Genomic DNA, 22,671 nt, shown 5'->3' on the forward strand with positions numbered 1-22,671 from the left:
CTGCCATTTTTGTGAGCATCCCTATGGAGAGGCTGGCGTGGTGAAGAGCTAATGCCTCCAGCCAACAGCTGCAAGAAACTGAAACTTAAAAACAATTACATGAGCTTGGAATTTGATTCTCCAGTCCCAGTTGAGGCTTGAGATGAGTGTACAGCTTGACTGTACAGCTTGACTGCAACCTTATAAGAGACACTGAGACAGATTCACTCAGCCAAGCCACTCTCAGATTCCTCATCCTCAGAATCTGTGTGAGGTAATAATTATTTGCTGTTTTAAGCTGCTAAGTTTTGGGTTGATTTGTTATACAGCAACAGGCAACTAATATAAGAGGTAAATTACAAATGGAGACTTTTATAAATGTTAACTATCCCTGTATTTAGATACCATCATGAATTTTTTGAGAATTCAAGTAAAGATATGAACTACTTTTTTAAGTAAGTTTTTTATTTTGGAAAAATTTTAGATCTATGAAAAAGTTGCGAAGACAGGGAAGGTTTCCATATACCTCTCACCCAGTTTCCACTGTTGTTAACATCTTACGTCACCACGGAACATTTGCCAAAACTAAGAAACTGACTTGGGTACATTGTCATTAACCAAACTCCAGACTTTATTTAGATTTGCCAGTTTTTCCATTAACATCCTCTTTCTGTTCCAGGATCCAAATCCAGGGCACCATATTGCACTTAGTTATCATACCCCCGCAGCCTCCTGATGTAGTTTCCCAATCTTTCCTTATTTTTCATCACCTTGACAGAGATCTGAGCTATACTGAAATTACTTTCATTTGTTGGGTTGTGTTTCTTTGTGACACTGCTAGGAAAATGAACAACGGCTTTATAAGCTTTATAAGAATTATAACACTTATCCCATTTGATAATTAGTTTTATATTTACTTGTGTAATTATTTGGTTGTCTGCCTTCCCCAGTAGCCTGTAAAATCCATGATGGTAGGGGCTATGTTTGCTTTTGTAAACCCAGCATGGTGTCTGACACATAGTAGTTGCTCCATAAATATATGTTGAATGAATATGTTCACTTATACATATTGGCACACATACAGAGTTAATGATCCTTAAGTTTTGTGTTTTTTTTGGCCACACAGCATGTGGGATCTTAGTTCCCCAACCAGGGATCAAACCCACGCCTTAACCACTGGACAACCAGGGAAATCCCATCTTAAGCATTTTTAACGAATGAATGAGTCTCAGTAGTCCTCAGAGGACTTAGAATTGTGCCTTAATTATAGTAAGTCCCAAACAAATAATAACTGTTTGCCATACACACTGCCAAATGCTTTACCTACCTTAGCTGAATAAATAAGCATACAATTAAGTTACATAAAATGAGAATTGCAAAATTCTAAGAGACAGTACTCTGCCTCTTCCAGATGAGGAACTCTTATTTAATGCCTATGAATTGTTCCTTTCAGTCAAGCCTAATGCAGTTGAAGAGAAGAAAGATGTCAGAATGGGCACAGCGGCTGCTCTCCTAGAAACAGCACACTGAGTAAGTATGGTGTGTCTGGGTGCCACGGAGTGGAAGGAGAAATTGTCAGTTTCTCAGGAGCAATGTATTCAGAGAAAAACATCACAAGTTAACGACACAAGGGAAGAAAATACAAATTCCTAGGACTCACCTCTGCCACCTTGAAACCTAAAGCGTAAGTTCAGAAAACTTTATTCTAATTAAATAAAACTTCATTTTAATTCACTGCAAAACTTTCATCCAACTCTTAACATTTGAATTTTAAGATTTCACTCTTTAGTATTACTATTCATATTACTATTCGCATTTTAGTTAAAATGCTAAGTGCAAATCATTTGTTGGACTTTTTTATGGTGGGGAAAGGTGGAGGGTTGATGGCACCATCTGGGAAATTCCATCTTAATGGAATTTAGGAAATAAGAAAAGCTGAGCTGGTGATGTCTACGGCGGAAAACAATAATGCTTTCCAGTGGCAGCTCAACTGACATTATTACTAAAAGCTTTACGTGGTGCTTTATATATAATTCAGAAATAATAATAAATGTGAGTTGAACTTTTGGCTCCTCTCCCAGATTAAATCCCTTGAATGTTTAATGTTTATCTTATAGAAGACACACAAAGAATTCAATTTTAGACCTGTATATTTATCTAAATGCAGTGAGTGACCACTTTTTGTCTGGTTTTTGTTTTGTTTTGTTTTGTATAGTGAAAAAGTAAAAATGTGCTTCAGAGCAAAATACAGGAAAAGTCATTAAAGTAAAAATTCAGGATTGGGACTCTGTAATATATTTTGCTAGTGGCAGCATAGCCCAATAAATCAGGTCTATTTGTTTACTTTCTTTATAATTGATTTTCCATATTTTTCAGCAAGCCACAAAAATTCAGCTTTAAATATGTCTGTTTTTATCTATGACCTTCTATGGGAAGAAATTACATGTGCCCGTATTTTAAATTATTTGCCCTCATGAAATTTACATGGCCTTACTTCCAGATTGCTCTTCCATAAAAGGGCTCATTCATTTATTCACCCATTGTTTGTAAACGCTTTACATTGGATTCCCAGTGATTAGCTCAGTGTCTGACATATGGTGGCATTGTATACATATTTGTTGGATGAAAAAATATTGTCTGCATGCACACAACATCATTTTGAATGTATTTCCTAAGCCATGGTCACTTGAGATACTCATTTTCTTTCACTACATGTTCTCCCTTTCTTTGATAGTGAAAGAACTTTTACCTTGGCTCTGCCTTTAGAAGGAAGGGACTTTCCCTCTCCTTGCCACCATTCCCCCTTCTTACTGGTTGGAATGTAGACAAGGTGTAGAGCCATTGTAGACAGATAAAGGCCATGCTCTGAGGATGGCAGAGTCACAGATGGCAGGTGCTTGGATCCCTGCATGACATAGTGGAGCAGAGCTGCTCTCCAGCCCCACACACTGCATCTGTACCATTATGTGAGAGAGAAATGAACTCCCATCTTTTTAAAGCCATTGTTATTTGGAGATGTTTCTTACGCAGCAGCCAGATCTGTCTTTTAACCATACAGTTCTCAAGGCACTTAATTCTAGAAGGGGTGAGAAGTTCTCAAATAACCAGGGCAGGGTCCTATAAGCCAGGATGTGAGAAATTCCATGAGAGAGTTCAGTAAATGACCTGAGGGTTTGGAAAAGGGAGGGTTCACATCCATTAGGAGAGCAAGTCAGGTGTGCTTTAGATACTAGGATATCTGAATTTTGAGAGCAGCATTACTCTAGTATCTGATGGCCATGGATATTCTTATTCATGGTACCCTAACTGCCTGGCTTACCTTGTCTGTCTGGCACAGAGTTGCCACCTTCAGACTTGGGAAAAGCAGACAGATATTCCTGAGAGTCTGGGGCAGGGTGGTGGTGGTGGTGTCAGTGTGCACTCAGCCTGCACCAGGACAAAGAGGCTGACTGAGCTTTCTCTAGGTAAATGAATTACAGCCCTCGCAAATTATCAAGGTGGTCAGGAGGTTTGGGGTCAGACAAATGTTGGAGTTTAGATTCTGCCTATACTACTTCCCAGCTGTGAGCAAAAGACTGTAGGAGCTGAGATCTGGCTCCTTGGGTTCAAATCTCTGTTCCACTACTTAGGACCTATGTGACTACAGCAATTTGTTTAACCTCTCTGTGACCTGATTTCCCATGGGATAAAAGTACCCACTTCTTAGGACTGGTTGAGGAGTATTGAGGAGATTAAGTGAGAACTCCTGATGATATTGTCTTTTTTTAAAAATTAATCAATTAATTGATTTATTTTTAGCTGCGTTGGGTTTTTGTTGCTGTGTGTGAGTTTTCTTTAGTTGCGTCCAGTGGGGGCTACTCTTCGTTGCATGCATGGGCTTGTCATTGCGGTGGCTTCTCTTGTTGCAGAGCATGGGCTCTAGGCACACGGGCTTCAGCAGTTGTGGTATGCAGGCTCAGTAGCTGTGGCTCATGGGCTAACAGTGCAGGCTCAGTAGTTGTGGCGCACGCGCTTAGTTGCTCCGCGGCATGTGGGATATTCCCGGACCAGGGCTCGAACCCGTGTCCCCTGCATTGGCAGGCGGATTCTTAACCACTGCGCCACCAGGAAGTCCAATAATATTGTCTTTAACACATATTTAATGTTTAGTATGTGCCAGGCACACAAATATATTTATATATTTATTTAATGTATATGGAGAGAATAGTGTCTGGTATATAGTAAATACTTAATAAATATTACCTATGACTATTGTTTTTAATGACATAACTTCTTGTGATTTAATGGCCTCAGTTTTATGCATGTGTAAAACAAAGGTGATAATACTTATCTTCTTGTCATAAGATTAGGGTCATAAGATTATGTCTATAAAGCACTTGCAAAATGCCAGGTTAACAGTAGGATCAACACATTATTAAGCACTTTTTGAAGTAAGTCTCCAAAAAATATTTCCCCATACATTTCCTATGTACTTCTAAGGCAAATAAAGAGTCGCACGCAGTTTTGTTAAATGCAGACTTGAGGGAGGGAGGAAGCCATGGGCACAAGTGAAATAGTAAGTGTTTGGCTAAACACTGTGCTGCATTGGCGATCTTTGTAAGGATTTTGCGGCAAAGATACAGAGAATTTCAGTTGGTGTCAGGGGAGGGAAATAGGAGTAGCTGCCTTTTATTGAGGCCTTCTCTGTGGTTCACCAAAGCCCTGGGAGGTGACTGTGTCCCTTCTGACGGTCAAGAAAATTGAGGTTCCGAGAAGGTAACCCAGCTGGCCTGGAACTTACTGTATACACCCTCTGAGTTCCCGTTCAATCTCGTTCTGGCTGAAGTGCCAGTAGCAGGGCCAAGGAGCCAGGCGGGAATGGTGGACGGTGAGCTTGACTCACCTGGAGGTCCCTGCCCACCTGGGGGGACCCCCTGCCCCTCTGACACCTTCGACTGTCCCAGAAGGTGCCCAAGCGAAATAATCCCAGACCCTGTGATGACCCCTTGGGGGCTATTCCCCTGGATCTTCCAGGTCCTGGTCATCTCTCAGTCATTTAGGGTTAAACACCCCCTTTCCCTCCACAGTAAGAGTGGGAGAACTCTTACTGTGCTGTCTCCCAGCATGGGGCACACACAGTCTCGTGGTGTCACGGGGAGCAGTGCAATCGTAGGGAAGAGGGCTCTGAGTTGACCACACTTTTCGGGAGCTCTTTGAAAGCATGGTTCTCTTTCTCTTGCCTTTCTGGGTCTCTGGGAGGGTTGTGACCGACTGTGAGGACGCTCTCAGTTCCTAACCATTCTCTCTGCTCTCCCTGTGCTGTTGTTTCCTGGCTTTTGTGGCACAAGGGACAAGGTAGAAGGTGCCCAGGGTTCTAGGTGGGACAGGTGACGCTCGTTCTCTCCACTCTGGGATTTCTAATCCATCTGGGTCTCTGCCAACAGATTTCAACACCTTGTCTTCTGGGAGCAGAGCCCAAAGCCAGACTGTTTCGGTTCTCTCCCTTCCTCTCCAGCTCTCTGCCACCCTCCTTTTCTAGCTCCAGGGTAAGAGAATGGGTGAGGGCTGGGGAGGGCATGGGATGGGGAACCACTCCTGCCAGATGGCACCTATTTTCAGATTTTTTTTTTTCTTTTACTTGGACTGTGCCGTTTGCACTTAGAAGCAAATAATTTGTTGTCTCCATTCTCTGGACATGACCTGGTCACAGCCCCTGGGACATGAACATGGGCCACTTTTCATGATCCAAAGAGACTGTATAGAGGGAGCATGGGACCAAAGGGCATGATTCCTATCTCACAAGATCATCCTGCTGCATTTCTTTGCTTGGAATGTGTATGTGTGTGTGCGTGTGCGTGTGTGTTTGTGTTTCAATTCTCCCTTTGCCTCACGGATCCTTAAAATGATGAGACAAATTCTACCGAGTCCCGCAGCGTTGTACAGAAACTAGTGTGGCTATATGTTTCTCTTACTTGGTAACCATTAGGATTTAACAGGCAGGAATTTTTCTGTGTTAAAGAGTTTTGGAGGCCTTTTCCCAAGAACCCATAGGCCATCTTTCATACCAAAAACATTCGTCAGAGGTTTATAGGATGTAGGAGAAGTCCCAGCAACAGGTTTCATGAATGAGGGTAGTGCATCATTCAGCCATATTATCTAGTGCAAGTTTTCCATACGCTTTTTATCCAGAATCTACTCTAGATAAAGCCATGTGAAACTCCAATAGCCCCTGACTGGGGGATATCACAAAATAGGACTGCTCTGGGGGGATTTGCTCTTTACTGATGGTCTGTAGTCATCTTCAGTATATGCTTTGAGTCGCAGATCGTAACACAGTGGCTGTGGACATTTGGGACAAGGAACAGAGCCTGATGAGCCCGACATTCCTGAGCCAGTTGCCTCTAAAGCTTTACTTCTGAGCCAGTCTTAACGCTGAGATTCTGTTTGAAAGTTGTCACTTGCTGGCCATGTCGACAGAGGTTGTCACGAGACGGATAGCTGTGAATGACGACCTGTTGTAGGGGGACACAGGATTTGAAAATCACTGGTGTGGCGCGAGGGGAGGCCAATGGGTGCTTTCTGTTTTAATGAAGATTTTTAGCAGTGAGAGGATGAAGCTGAGAGATGATTTAAGGTACAAAATGTACCTTAAATTTTACTGTTAATGTTTATTATTTTCCCCAGATAATAAAAGTAGAAAATTTGGAGGATACAGGTAATTATAAAGAAGAAAACAATTACCCACCATTCCACCACCCAGAGATAAGCTTTTATCTATGCACATATTCCTACATGTAGCATATATTATATTATATAAGAATATCTTATACTTAATATTTTATAAATATTTTATGTAGAAAAATTTTATAATTATGAAAGCGATGCATGCTTGCTGTAGAAAACTCAAGCAGAGCAGACCGTGTAAGCTAGCAGTCTCCCCTACCACCTCCTGGAGGGTCAGCGTCAACATTTGGTGTGCACCCTTCCAGATATTTTGTCCACACGTGTACTCTCTGCAAATTATTTTATTCACTTATCTATTCTTTCTCACAGCCACTTGGCCGTAGATTTCCAATATCTTCTTCCAGTTCCCTGTGCTGGTGCCTGACTGGCTCAGTTAATGAGCTCACCATGCTGAACAGACTGAGGCCACTGGTTCAATACCAAGCTAGTGCCCTTTGGAATCACATAGTCCATAAGGGCACTCCCACTGGCCTGGCCACTGAACATGGATGGGATGGTTTCCAGGGCACTAGATGACAGCAAAAGTCCACTTTCCTTTCTGGGAGAAAGAACTTCTCACAGGGATGTCTGTAGAGGACCCCAGGAGCAAGGTAGTTTCCCCCACCCCCGTCCTCCCTGTGCACTGCCGTCGTGCTCAGTAATTCCCACCCTGTCACAGCGATCCTCTGTGTGGTGATTGTGGCTTGCTTAGCAGAGGCTACCTGCAGTTAAGTTGATTTAAAGAAATGAAAGACATGTTATGTCTCAACGTTTATAGTTGCACATTCTTATGTATTCCAAACTTGTACAGCTTCTCAGAAACTCTGGAAAGACAGCTTCTGAGTTGACGTCTAACGTGTCTGAAAAGTATTGATGGTGTCTGGAAGCATGGGCAAGTTGGACAATCTAATGTCTCCTGGCAACACATTGTTTACAAACATGACCCACCTCCTAAGAAGGATGGTGGCAAGTGTTAATGCTGGCTTGGCCACTGACAAAAGAACGGGTGATTCCCAGCGCTCTCTTAATTCTGTCACCAGCTGGTGACCTCTCTCTCTCTCTCTCTCTCTCACTGCCCCTCGCCCCTCCCCGCTTCCCCTCCCTTCCTCTCTCTGACATGCTGGAGGGTAGTGTAGTTGGAAATGCACATTTTTCTGTATGCTCTCCCAATTTTTAAATGCAGGTCATTAGCTTAATTTTCCAAAACTCCATGCAGGCGGAGAAAACCCACATCTGTGGGCTACATTTGGCGTCTATGACACTGTAGGGCTAAATTCCACACCACCTATCAAGTTACATTGTCTTTTCATAATTTCAGAAAACTCTATCTCTGAAATCCCAAAGTCCTTATCTTGCCTATCTCATGTGATTTATAGGCCAATCAGCTAAGTAGTTATATTAAACACCCTTTAGCTTACTCTTTAAGAGGATTAAGGGGCTGACTTTAAAACACTTAAAAGGTGGCTGCTTTGGATATACTTTTAATGTATGCTAAAGGGATTTTGGTTTAAGGAACAAATTCTGTGGTTTTGTAAAGAGAGGCTAAATGGAAATTAAACTTATTATAGAAATATCAGTGAGCATGTTTACCTTCCTATAATATAAATTCAAGCCTACATTGATTTAAGAGTGTTATGATGCTATTTATCTCTTTGAACAGAGTAAAATGGTAGTATACATGACAAAATTAAAAGGTTGTGCAGTTCTTTTTTCCATTATTAGAGTCTAAAGCTCCTTTTTCTATGTGGAACAAAGATGTCAATTATAGAGAAAAACGTCAGATGCTTTCCCTATTACCTGCTCCCCACCCCCCATATCTTTCTCTTAGTTGCGGCACACTTGATCTTTGTTGCGGCATGTGGAATCTTTTAGTTGTGGCATGCAGAATTCTTAGTTGCGGCATGCGGACTCTTTTGTTGCAGCATGTGGGATCTAGTTCCCTGACCAGGGATCGAACCTGGGGCCCCGTGCATTGGGAGCACGGAGTCTTACCCACTGACCACCAGCGAAGTCCCTCTCAGTACATTCTAAACTGCCTGCAGCGTCCACAGGAAATATATTGTGGTCTCCAAGCTGTCAGTACTAACTACTGATTCATCTATTTTCTGGTTCATCACCTTTTTCTTCGGAGGGATTAATCAGCTCTCAGGACTCCAAGAACTAAGAATAAGTCTGATTCTGTAGGATGATAAGAAAAATTAATTAATGGTATTTGGCCATAGTTGCTGGATTCACTGCTTTATGTTACTGTCACTGGGCTGACACACTATGACAAAATCCATTTCTTTTATGGGAATTTCTTTTTACAGGAGTCTGGAGGCTCCACGTGTCAGTAACTCAGTTCCCAGATCAGTGGAGACCTTGAATCTGTGCCCCTCTATTGAACAATGGGAAGTTTCCCTTCCAAAGTCAATTCAAATATCTGACAATTAGAAAAAATTTCTAATTTTGGGGGGGAGGTAGAGCTTAATAAGATCTAATTCCGAATGATATGCAGTATTACATTTAATGTAAGGACAAACCATACATTAGAGGGTCACAAAACCTGTTCCTTGGAACCATATTTATTTTTTCACAGTTCTTCATGACAATCAGTTGTGGCTTAAAATCACAGATGGTTGGGCTGAACTTGTGCTTGCACTTGTCTCTATTGGTAAAGACATTCTCTAAATACAAGGTTCCTATCAGCATCCAATAAAGACTTTGTTGTTGCTCTTTTAACTCCATCATAGTTCTAGAAGTCACAGGTTTTCAACTGCAGTGTGTTCCTACTGTGATATATATTGCCACTAATATAACAAGAAATGATCTTAGGAGATATATGAATGGTTTTTTAAATTTAAGTGGCTATATATTTATTTTAAGGTAGTTGAAAAAAATACAACTAGCACACCAAACCAGTGAATTCAGATCTTATATCATTCTTTTGACATAAAGTAGATGATTTAAATGAAATTATTAAGTAAATAATGGTTTGGGTGATACACGAATACAGCAAAAATCATATGGATGGGGCTTCCCTGGTGGTGCAGTGGTTAAGAATCCGCCTGCCAATGCAGGGGACATGGGTTTGATCCCTGGTCTGGGAAGATCCCACATGCCATGGAGCAACTAAGCCCATGGGCCACAACTACCGAGCCTGCGTGCCACAACTACTGAAGCCCGTGTGCCTAGAGCCTGTGCTCCACAGCAAGAGAAGCCACCACAATGAGAAGCTCATGCACCGCAACGAAGAGTAGTCCCTGCTCACCACAACTAGAGAAAGCCCGTGCGCAGCAACAAAGACCCAATGCAGCCAAAAATAAATAAATAAATAAATTTATAAATAAAGAAATGTTTGGTGAGCCCCGTTGTGAAGCAAAGAATTACTGTGAAATGTACTGCTTTTTAAGATCTGTAGTTTTGGATGGAATGGGTTGAATGTGAAGCTGTTCTTGGAAACATTTAAGTCCTATAAGATTTGACAGGCATTTCTTTTCACTGGTTCTCACTGTGACTTGGCACAAAGAAAGTTACTTCACATGGTAAAGTAAATTAGCTCAGGATTCTTGAAGGCAAATATTTCAAACAGTATGTGTAATACTTTAGGATGATGGTCTGTATATCGAGAAAAAGAACTACATTTCTACTGGGAATCTTCTAGAGGAACTCTAGGTTAGGGCACTTGAAAATGAGGTTTTGGTTTCCATTCTCTTTAGCACCACCTCAATAGGATACAATTTCATTCTTAAAAAAGTTTGTAAGATATCAAATTTTTTGCAATTAAGTATGTTATATATTCTTACTTGGGAGAGTATTTTAAAAAAAAACCAAAAATCTGTTTATTACTTGCTTGACTTTATGCTTAATCTTTTTTTAAACTTTTTATTTTATATTGCAGTGTAGTTGGTTAACAACGTTGTGATAGTTTCAGGTGTACAGCAAAGTGATTCAGTTATACACGTACATGTATCTATTCTTTTTCAAATTCTTTTCCCATTTAGGTTGTTACATACTATTGAGCAGAGTTCCCTGTGCTATACAGTAGGTCCTTGTTGGTTATCCATTTTAAGTATAGCAGTGTGTGCATGTCAACCCCAAACTTGGAAGAGTTTTTTGATTGTAGCTGTTTAGGTAGGGCTACATGGAGAATTGTAAAGTTTTTAGAGTTTGAAGAAGCCTGAGATATTGTTATCTTCTCCTCCTTGTTCTTTCTTTCTCTCACAGAGCTGTACAGAAGTTCACCAACTTGTCCAAGCTGCCCAGCTTGGTAGTATTGAATAATTCTTTTAATTTAGTACCCCATGCCCAATTCTGTTTAGATTCTTCACTCATTAAGCATCCAAAGCCTAAGTTTCTTTGTCCTGTCAATTCCTCACAAATTTATTTTTTCTTTGTCTAAAAAGTATAAAAGCTGCCTGCTTTGTCCACTTGTTAGGTCCCATTTCTATAAGACCTTGGTGTGCACAAATTAAAATTAGTTTCTTTTTCTCCTGTTCATCTGTCTTGTGTCAATTTTATTATTAGGGCAGCCACAAGGACTCAAGAGGGGTAGAGGGGGAAATTTTCCCTCCCCAACAATGCATAAAGGTGAGAGAGCCTTAAAACCATGGCGAATTACCTAGACACAAGACCTAGATGGCTGAGGTGTTCAGGAATTTTCTTTTCCTAACTGACTCTGGGTGAGGGTGGGAAACTCCCCCAGTGAGAATCTGGGGACAAATAAGTGTTAGAAAAATTATCCTGGTACTTCTTTTCATGAAGAAACAGAAAGGTTCTAGTATGCTAAAAACCAAACCCCTGATTTATAAAGGGGTTGAATTCTACTTTGCTATTGCAAAGAAGAAAGGATAAAAATATCCATTTTGAATAAATCTCTGTGTATTGTGCCCCATTTCTCTTCTCCTCTCTTGCCTGCAGGTTTATGGTCCCAGCAGCCTTGATTAGTTCATGATGCTCACTTTGTTTATTTATCTTGAGCTCTACTCTGTACCTCTCTCTGGGCCCAACTTGTTTGATGCATCATAAATATTAATGAGTTAATCTTTCCTACTGAAAACAATGAAGAGGAGGAAGTATTTGGGTCTTCTCTCTGTCTCTAAAGGTCTCCCCAAATAAGTCTCAATTCACCAAATAGAGGCTTTGGATTAAAACAAGCCGTCCTTACCTATATGGGAAAAGGATCCAAAAAAACAGTGGAGATATATATATATATATATAACTGATTCACTTTGCTGTACACCTGCAACTAACACAACATTGTAAATCAACTATACTCCAATAAAAATAAAAAACTAAAAACAAAAACAAAGAAAACCAAGCCATCCTTGAGACAGTTCTGAAAAGGGAAGTATCAGACACTCACTTATTAGTGTGAAATACTTACATTATTTTTCTTCCAACACCAAGTTGAAAGCTACACTTAGGAAGAGATTTATCTATTTGTGAGGTGGAGAAGAAAGTATGACTGGGGAAGGGGTCTTTGTGGCTCATAGGGGAGCTTTTGACAGTTCAGAATGCACCAGAGAATTGCTGGTGGTGCTGGTATGCTGGCACTGGGAGGGGGATGAGGAGGCTGGTGATTTAGTCCAGAGTAAGAGGAGCTTCTTTAATTAAGAAATAATTGTACGGACATTATAATTTCTGCTCCTTTGTATTTATTAGATCCTATGTATAATAATCCTGTGTGTTTATTAGAAAATCATCCTGAAATAGCCTGGTGAGACTTTTATCCTTTCATTTAGAGAGCTGTCTGGTGGGAAAAAAATGATGCACAGCAAATTAGAGGTTTGCACAGGGAAGCTTTTGCCTTGGCCAGCTGTGCCATTAACCTTTCACCTGGTGGCTAATTGCCTGTGGATCTCAGAAGCTGAAGCTAATTAGAAATCTCAGTAAATGGGACATTCTGAAAAGTCTTTAGGAAACTTTTGTTTCCCTCCCTAGGCAAATTTTGCTTACATTTACCTTTTTCTGTTATGAAAGAAAGTATGATCTAAATGTCCTAACATAAGTAGATCTCCAAGATATATTAAGACAACAAAATAAGTTTCAGGACTAAGCCTTAAGTATGATACACACACACACACACACACACACTGCTATAGATCCTCTATAAGTAAACACATGAATATATGTATGCAAAGTAGCTGTCTCATGAGGTTGTTATGAGGATTAAAAAAAGATGATGTGTATAAAATTCCTAGAACAATGTCTAGCACAGTGTAAATATGTCACAAGTGATGTAATTACTATTACATCTATTACTATGATGTAATGCATTTAGAATGACTTGTACTGAACTTGTAGCCAAACTTGTAACAGTGGGGTGGGGTAGATGGATGAATTGGACTGTAGCCTGATCTTTAATGTTTCAATACTTTTGCAATAAGTAAATATGTTCACAAATTACTTGTAGAATTAAAAAGGAATTTAATAGATCTTAAAATAAAAGCAGATATATTGAATAAAAACTTAAGAGAGATATCACAAGCAGGGCTGCCATTGGACCTGGGCAGAGGGGATCCTGCCCTGGGCCCCGTGTTCTAGAGAGTCCTGCATCTCAGAGAACACATGGGCAGCTCTGTCACTTAGGAACTGGTACCCAACATGGGTATGGTATGATTTAATGCTAACTAAAAACCCAAACACCTGCCTTTGTGACTAGCTCCGTTCAGGCCCCAGGGAAATGATTCTCCATGCCTCTTGCCCTTGAACAAAGGCAACTGCCCCCAAATGCCAGGAAGGGTGAGGCTTGTGCTGCTGCCTGTGTGGGAGCTGCTTTGTTGCGTCAGGATGATCTGAGCAGCAGAGCACTGAGGTAAAGAAGAGACAATTTAATTAATTTATCTTTAATTAACTTATAATGGATTCTTGCATAAAGAGTTATTGTTTCTCAGTAGTGCCAACATTCGTTTTCTTGCTTCTCTTTGTGTTCCAATTCTTGCTTCCAGAGGTACTCACAAATTAGCGCAGTATTTGCAGTAGTCATGCACGGCAGCTGAGGAATATTCTGCAATATTAAAACAATGCATATATTCTTGAATTTGTATATATGGAGGTATAGCTATAACATCATGAAGCATGATGTCTATTTTTTATATAGGCAACTAGATGGAAATTGAATGCTAGAATTATGAATAGTTTTACTTCTATAAAATATATTTAATATGCTTTGATTACATTTTCAAAAAATTAAATGACTAGTTTTAAGAACTTTTGACTTAAAAATTTTATCTTCATTAATTAAAAATTTTATTTTGTCCGTATATACCCTACTCCCCCACCACTTTGGAATGTTTTTATTAAAAAACCCTATTTTGTTTATTTATTTATTTATGGCTGTGTTGGGTCTTCGTTTCTGTGTGAGGGCTTTCTCTAGTTGCGGCAAGCGGGGGCCACTCTTCATCGCGGTGCACGGGCCTCTCACTATCGCGGCCTCTCTTGTTGCGGAGCACAGGCTCCAGACGCGCAGGCTCAGTAGTTGTGGCTCACGGGCCTAGTTGCTCCGCGGCATGTGGGATCTTCCCAGACCAGGGCTAGAACCCGTGTCCCCTGCATTGGCAGGCAGATTCCCAACCATGCGCCACCAGGGAAGCCCAAAAACCCTAGTTTGAAACCACAAAAATAATTTTAATTTTCAAATTTTAATGTTTTCTTTTAATTAAATCAATTTTATTGAGATAAATTTACATAAAATTAAGTGCAGCAATTTTAATTGTGGTGAATTTTATGAATGTAAACAAATAACCAACACCAAGATCAAGACAGAACGTTTCCATCACGTCCAACTTCCTTGTGCCCTTAATTGTCAATTTCTCTCTCTACCTCAAGCCCCAGGCAATAACTGATCTGTTTCTATCACTATAGATTTGATTACATTTTCTAGAATTTAACATTATATGGAATCATGCAGGATATATGTATTTTATGCCTGGCTTCATTCTTCCTGCATAATATTTTTGAGATTCATCTATGTTGTGTGTATCAGTAGTTTGCTAATTTTTTTTTTTGGCCACGCCACAGCTTGCAGGATTTCAGATTTCAGTTCCCTGACCAGGGATTCAAACTGGGCCACGGAAATGAAAGCCTGGAATCCTAACCACTAGGCCACCAGACTCCCAAGTTTGCTCTTTTTTTTTTTTTAAATAAATTTATTTATTTATTTATTTATTTTTGGCTGCATTGGGTCTTAGTTTCTGTGCGAGGGCTTTCTCTAGTTGCGGCGAGCAGGGGCCACTCTTCATCGCAGTGCGCGGGTCTCTCACTACCGTGGCCTCTCTTGTTGTGGAGCACAGGCTCCAGACGCACAGGCTCAGTAGTTGCGGCTCATGGGCCCAGTTGCTCCGTGGCATGTGGGATCTTCTCAGACCAGGGCTCGAAACCGTGTCCCCTGCATTGGCAGGCGGATTCTCAACCACTGCACCACCAGGGAAGCCCCCAAGTTTGCTCATTTTTCTTGCAGAGTAGTACTCTTTTGCATGGGTATACCAAAATTTGTTGATCTGTTCACCTATTGATAGCTATTTGGATATTATGAGTTTTGAGCTCTTGTGAGTAAAGCTACTTTGAACATCTGCATGCAAGTTTTGTGTGGACATATGCATTCATTTCTTTTGGGTAAGTATCTAGGATTGGAATTGCTGGTTCTTATAGTATCTGGTATATTAACTTTATAAGAAACTGTCATATCATTTTACACTCCCATCAGCAATGTGTAAGTGTTCAAGTTGCTCCACATCTTTGTCAACATTTGTTACTGTCAATCTTTTTAAATTTTAGCCATTTAGTGGGTGTGTAGTGGTACCTCATTGTGATTTTAATTTGTATTTCCCTGATGATTAATGTGCTTATCTGCCATTCATATATCCTCTTTGGTGAAGTGTCTATTCAAGTCTTTTGACCATTTGTCTTCTTCTTATTGAGTTGTAAGGGCTCTTTTATATATTTTGGGGAGATATAAGTTTTGTAAATATTTTCTTGCAGCCTGTGGCTTGTCTTTTTATTGTCTTAAAGTGTTTTTTGAAGCAAAATATTTAAATTTTGATGCAGTCCCCTTTATCGATTTTTTTAAAATGGTTTGCTGTATTTTTTTTTAATAAATGTATTTATTTATTTATTAAACTAATTAATTTATTTATTTTTGTCTGTGTTGGGTCTTCGTTTCTGTGCGAGGGCTTTCTCTAGTCACGGCGAGCGGGGGCCACTCTTCATCGCGGTGCGCAGGCCTCTCTTGTTGCGGAGCACAGGCTCCAGACGCGCAGGCTCAGTAGTTGTAGCTCATGGGCCCAGTTGCTCTGCGGCATGTGGGATCTTCCCAGACCAGGGCTCGAACCCGTGTCCCCTGCATTGGCAGGCAGACTCTCAACCACTGTGCCACCAGGGAAGCCCTGCTGTATTTTTTAAAAAGATGTATTTATTATTTATTTTATTTTATTTATTTTTGGCTGTGTTGGGTCTTAGTTGCAGCACGCGGGATCTTTGTTGAGGCATGCAGGATCTTTTGTTGTGGTGCGCAGGCTTCTCTCTAGTTGTGGTGTGGGGGTTTTCTCTTCTCTAGTTGTGGAGTGCGGGTTCCAGAGCGTGTTCACTCTGTAGTTTGTGGCACACGGGCTCTAGCTGAGGCGCAGAGCTCAGCAGTTGTGGCATGGAGCTCAGTAGTTGTGGCATGTGGGCTTAGTTGCCCCGCGGCATGTGGGATCTTATTTCCCTGACCAGGGATCAAACCCAAGTTCCCTGCATTGTAAGGAGGATTCTTTACCATTGAACCACCAGGGAAATCCCTCGATTTTTAAAAATTTAAAAAACAGTTCCTGCTTTTTGTGTCTTAAGAAATCTTTGCCTAATTTAAACCCTAAAATTTTCTTCTATGTTTTCTTTTATAAGTTTTATAGCATTAGCCTTCATATTTAGGTCTATGTTATGTTTTGAGTTATTTTATTCTGTGTGGTCTGAGGTAAAGTTTGAAGTCTGCGGTTTTTTTTTTTCTTTGCGTATGGATGACCAATTGCTCCAGGATCATTTACTGAAAAGATTGTTCTTTTTACCCACTGAATTGCCTTGGCAACTTTGTTAAAACCCAACTGATCATATATGTATATGTCTAATTCTGAACAGTATTTTATTTCATTGATATCTATGTTTATCCTTTTGTAAATGCTACTCTATCTTAAATGACTGAAGTTTGGGAAGATACTAAACAGGAGAATAAAAAGCCTCAGGGACCTCAGAAATAAAACCCTAATGAATGAACGACAAGTGGCTGGTGTGTACTTTGGGGCATCCCAAATCACACTGATGATCTCATTTGCAGTGAAGAGAATTTCTAGTCTGGGATTAAACCTTCAGGTAAGTTTCTCTATAAGGGGGCTCTGTGACATCCAAACTCAGGGGTACCTGTGTATTTAGGGACACCTAAAATAAATCAAACCTTAGACAATGACACTGAGCTTGGAGATATGAAATGGCAGGAAGTTAGTGCTTGCTGCCCATCAGAGATGATATGTTAGGGGTTAAATTGCAATCTCTCTGCAGGACTCCTTCTTATCAGGTAAAGAGAGATGAGGTATCCCTCTTGCTGATATGAAAAGTAAAAATATTTATTGCTCTGTTTACCAGATGCCTAGGATCCAATTCTATTGTCTTTGATTGACAGTGTGACCCTTACCTGTGATGCATCCCAGTTTCAGTGGATAGGACAACATAATTGTGTATTTATTTGCCACCTGCCTTCCATAGAAGCAGGTTGAACTCAGGAGCTGAGTACAAAGCTGAGTCAGGTCAGAAGGGCATCAGTGTTCATAGTCTGAATCTATTTCCCTAGAGCACATGGTCTATTTCAGGGGACAAAGACATGATTAACCAAGCTGGCCCCTGGTTCCTTTGGAAAACACAGAGCAAGAGTGTCACGGCAGGGCACACAGAAAAGGTGGGTGGGTCACATGATATACTACTTGGCAAGTTATCTCAGCCTCAGCTGTTCCCTTCTCCAACATCAACATGGAAAATGGAGCATTCACAACCATTTTGTTCCACTTATTGAAGCGTGCTAATAGATTTTTGTTGGCTTGAATTGTCCTACACTGCATTCCTTCACCAATCAATCCATTACACAAAATTCTACCCCCGTCTTCAAGTGGCAACGTCGTAGCACAGTTAACAGGGGCCTTGTTCTTTAGAGCAGAGAGTCCCATTGTTGCTTGTGTCCTGTCCTATCTTATCTAGCCTTCCCTAGGCGCATGTCTGGGAGATGAGGGTTACCATTCCTGAAAACTATCTTTTGATTGTTATCAATCAGTTTATTCTGAAGGCATTTCCGCCCCCCATTTTTTGTGAAATTGATTAAGATGGGCTAGGTAAAATTAGGAACCATTAAAACTCTGAACAAATCATGGTGAAAAAAGAACCCCCAAGTAGTAAATTTATCTTAGAGTATACTTCCAATGAATTTATATCTCAAATGAAAAATAATGTGTAGCATGAGGTTTTCCCCTAAAATAAGAAAACTTCGTATGGATGTGCATAGGTGTGTGTTTGTATAGGGTGTGTGTGTGTGTGTGTGTGTGTGTTTACGGTCAGGGGGCTCTCCCCAACACTGATGTTAACTCAAGAATATTAGGCTGGTTATTAGCACTGAAATTGACCTTGAAGTTCACCTAACTTCAAATCTTTAATTTTATAGGTAGGGAAACGGTCCAGAGTAATGAAGTGACTGTCCTAAGGTCCCACAGCCTCTACGTGGCAGCGGCCAGAGATGCTCAGTTCCATGGTTTTAGTCTTTTTAGGGGTTGCCTCACCTAGTGTAAAATGTGCATGGCATAGGCTTTGTTTAAAACTGTTTCTTTTCAAAAAGCTATCTTTCTCCTATTAGAGTTTGGCTTACCATCCTTATTTGCCCAGGACTCACAGGGTCTTTGGGACTCAGGATTTTACGCTAAAACTGGGGAAGTCCAGAAAAACCAGCATGACTTGATGACCCTATTGCAAGTGTTGCAGCTTTTCACCTGAATGGTTTTGTCATATGTTTCCTGGTGGCATGTGGCTTCTGGTCCATGCTACACGAAAGGAAACAGATGATTCTGTTCTATGGCAAAGAAGAGACAAACTGTGACTCTCTTTGGGTTGTAAGCACCCAAATCCTGCTCCCCTAAAACCAGTCCTGTTTGTCCTTTCAGGCCCGGTCACCTCCTTTCCCACCCTCCCTGACCACTATAGTGGTTTCCAGAAACCTCACTGATCGGCAGGACCGATTTCTGTACAAATCATTTCACCCTATGCCATCAAGTACTGTTGTCTATGATTTCATGTGGACGGGTTTTATCTCATCAGAGATCTTGTAAGACCCTTGAAGCAGGATGTCAGACCGCCATGTTCCGGGCAGGTGAGTATCATGGACTCCGGAGCCCGTCTGGGTTGGAACCCTGGTGCTCTGCACTTTGTTAGCGAGGTGATCTGGGCACGTCTCATAACCTCTCTGGATCTCAGTTTACTTCTGTAAAATGGAGGATAATAGTGCCCACCCCTAGGGGTGTCATGAGAATTAATCGATACCCACAGATTGCATACAGCAGCACCCGACACATGGCACATTAGCAGCTATGAGTGAGGTCTCAGTAGATTCTATGTTTGTTGACTGATTTGAATGCATATTCAGATGGCTAATTCCCTTACCTTTAACTTTCTATTGCAAGCTTTGCATTTTAAAAGTGAGCCTGGCTGTGGAGAACACTCCTTGCTTCCCAGGCTGTTAAAGAATATGGGGATATATGTATACGTATAGCTGATTCACTTTGTTATAAAGCAGAAACTAACACACCGTTGTAAAGCAATTATACTCCAATGAAGACATTAAAAGAAAAAAAAAAGAAAAAGAAAATAAGTGGGAAAAAAAAAAAGAATTCTGTCTGGCTCATTAGAATTCTAACTGCAGTGGGGCTTACCTTGAAATAGAATCTTTAAGCACAAGGCCGTCTGATAGTGTCTGCTTGAAGATTACTCTATATAAGTAATGCTTTTCCATCTTTGAACTGACCATTTAATGTAAGCATGTTATCAATTAAAAATAGTTTAAAAGCATGTTAAAAGGACAACTAATTTTAATTCATTGAAATGGATCTTTATCTTATTTGATACATAATTTGAATTTTATGGCCAAAATAAATGGTTTAATCTGATAGTTAGGGCTTCCCTGGTGGCACGGTGGTTAAGAATCCACCTGCCAATGCAGGGGACATGAGTTTGAGCCCTGGTCCGGGAAGATCCCACAGGCCACGGAGCAACGAAGCCAGTGTGCCACAGCTACTGAAGCCTGCGAGCCTAGAGCCTGTGCTCCGCAATGAGAAGCCACTACAATGAGAAGCCTGCGCATCACAATGAAGAGTAGCCCCCGCTCCGCTCACCGCAACTAGAGAAAGCCCGCGCGCAGCAACAAAGACCCTATGTAGCCAAAAATAAATAAATAAAATAAATAAATTAAAAAAAAATCTGATAGGTAACTGAAATAGAATATGTGCTTCACAGGAACTTAACTTTTAATTTTTTATATGCCTTGGTGTAATTAATAAAACATTTCTTACAGCAGAATTGCACTATTGCACTATTTCATGAGCTCCCTGAGTGTCAAAGCAAATCAAACTACTTCAATCCTTATGTAAGGAATAAAACTGTTCAAATTGCAGTGGATTGTAAATTCCTGACTTTGGAAGAAGGAATCTGTACTGTCTTTGGAAGAGGGAATAAACATTTTCTGCAATGCAAGACCATATTCCATTCTCTTCACCTATAAGAAATCCAGCCAAAATGATGACAGTGTATGTTAATGTAGTGGCCGCTGTACTTGCCTGCCCGGCCCCCTTTACCCTCTTCCTCTGTTAATGGACCACCTCCCCCTTCCTTGGGGTACAGCCCTTTCTCCCCTCCAACCGTAATATTGGGGGCTGCCCTTCATAGTACTCCACCTTCCTGACCACTGCAGTGGGTACCTGACCAACCTGGGCCCTGCATCTCTGTATGAGTTCCCCAGGGCTGCTGTAACAAAACATCACAAACCAGGTGGCTTACCATAACAGAAACTTACTCTCTCACCGTTAGAAGTCGGAAGTCAAGATGTTGGCAAGGTTGGCACCTTCTGGAGGCACTGAGGGAGAATCTGCTCCACACCTCTCATGTAGCTTCTGGTAGTTGCTGGCAATCCTTGGCATTCCTTGGTTTGTAGATGTATTACTCTAAGCTCTGCCTCTGTCATCACATGGTGTTCTCCCTGTGTGTGTATATCTGTGTCCAAATTTCCCTCATCTTATGACACCAGTCATTGGATTAGGTCCCATTCTAATCCAGTATGACCTCATCTTAACTTGATTACATCTGCAATGACCCTGTTTCTAAACAAGGTCAGATTCACATGATACCAGGAATTAGGACTTGAACATGTCTTTTGGGGGACACAATTCAACCCACCACACCTTTTTTCCCATAGTGATTTGTCCAATGATAATCGTAGTACCCAAACTGGGCCAGTTGGAGTCCCCCCCTTGAAGGTTCTAATTGGAGCTTTGGGGGACATTCTTGCTTTTTGCTTGAGAGAATCGTGATGGGGCTTCTGGCCATCATGATTCCAGCCTGGGGAGAAACTTGTCTGAGAGAATGGAGTCCAGGAGCAGAGAAAAGCAGAGAGAGGAGGAGACAGTCTTGATGATGTTCAGATCATTACATCCAAACTCACCTTTCCTTGGTTTGCTCACATGAGCCATTAAACATGTTTGAGGACTTCCCTAGTGGCTCACTGGTTAAGAATCTGCCTGCCAATGCAGGGGACATGGGTTTGAGCTCTGATCCAGTAAGATCCCACCTGCCACGGGGCAACTAAGCCCATGTGCCACAACTACTGAGCCTGCGCTCTAGATCCCACGAGCCACAACTACTGAGCCCGCGAGTCACAACCACTGAAGCCCGTGTGCCTAGAGCCCATGCTCTGCAACAAGAGAAGCCACCGCAACGAAAAGCCTGTGCACCGCAATGAAGAGTAGCCCCCGCTCGCCGCAACTAGAGAAAACCCGTGCACAGCAATAAAGACCCAAGGCAGCCAAAAATAATAAATTTATTTTAAAAAGTGTGAGATAATTTTTCAGTCATTCGCAACCAAGGGACCCTAAATAATACAATTTAAAGATGTTCTAAGATTTTGTGAGAAAGGACCCTAAAATGGAAACGCTATCCCCCAGAAAGTGACTTAGCCAAGTTCACTCCAATGTGCCTGTGTTTACTTGGCAGGTAGTGACGTGTGCGTGAAGGGACAGCTCCCACCTTCCAGGCCACGTGAAGTTGCCCACTTGCTCTGGATCCCCACAGTAGCAAGCACAAGCTCTGGCCTCATTTCATTTATTTTTCTTTTCTTCTCACAGGCTTAATCTGACCCTCTATCATTTTAATATGAATTTACAAAAGAAAACTTTTCTTGAGTTCCTAAGAACAAAGGAAAAATGTAGAATGATGTGCTTTTCCCAGGATGACAGAAGGAGTGCCGTAATAACACATTAGTATCTTGTCCAGTTGCCTGATCCATTGCAAGCATACAAAGGTCACATTGCAGTATCACTGAAAAACTCTCTGCCATCAAGTGACATTCGGCAGGCAGGAGGCTGGCCTCATGTGGCACCTGCAGGACACTTTTGGCTGCAAATAATAAGAACTTAAATAATAAGGAGCTTCTTATCTTATATAACAAGAAATGCAGACATAGGGCTTCAGTGAAGTCATCAAGTCTCTGCTGCTTCCTACCCTTCAGCTCTGCCATTCTCAGCTTGTTGGTAATAATTCTCCCCATAGTTGCAAGTTAACCTTGGGAGGTCCGGGTTCTGAATGCAACAACATTCAGAAAAGGGGAGCAACATTTTCTCCCTTGCATGTCTTTTTATTGGGAAGGAAAACTTTCTGTGAATCTCCCCATTCCAACCCCGGACTTTCCCCCAATCCTAACAGCCATGATGGAGTCTCAGATTCAGGGTTGTACCAATTGCT

At 41.2% G+C, this 22,671-nt stretch overlaps 1 long non-coding RNA gene across 1 annotated transcript; it reads left to right on the forward strand.

Moving 5' to 3' along the window:
* Window positions 1-14,404: 14,404 nt before the first annotated feature.
* Window positions 14,405-21,751, forward strand: LOC309604785. Its single transcript, XR_014231048.1, has 2 exons — window positions 14,405-15,734; window positions 16,045-21,751. It is a non-coding gene; the product is annotated as an uncharacterized lncRNA (long non-coding RNA).
* Window positions 21,752-22,671: the final 920 nt, after the last annotated feature.

This window comes from Balaenoptera borealis (genome assembly GCF_965194805.1).
Source record: "Balaenoptera borealis genome assembly, chromosome: 10".
Lineage (NCBI taxonomy): Eukaryota > Metazoa > Chordata > Mammalia > Artiodactyla > Balaenopteridae > Balaenoptera > Balaenoptera borealis.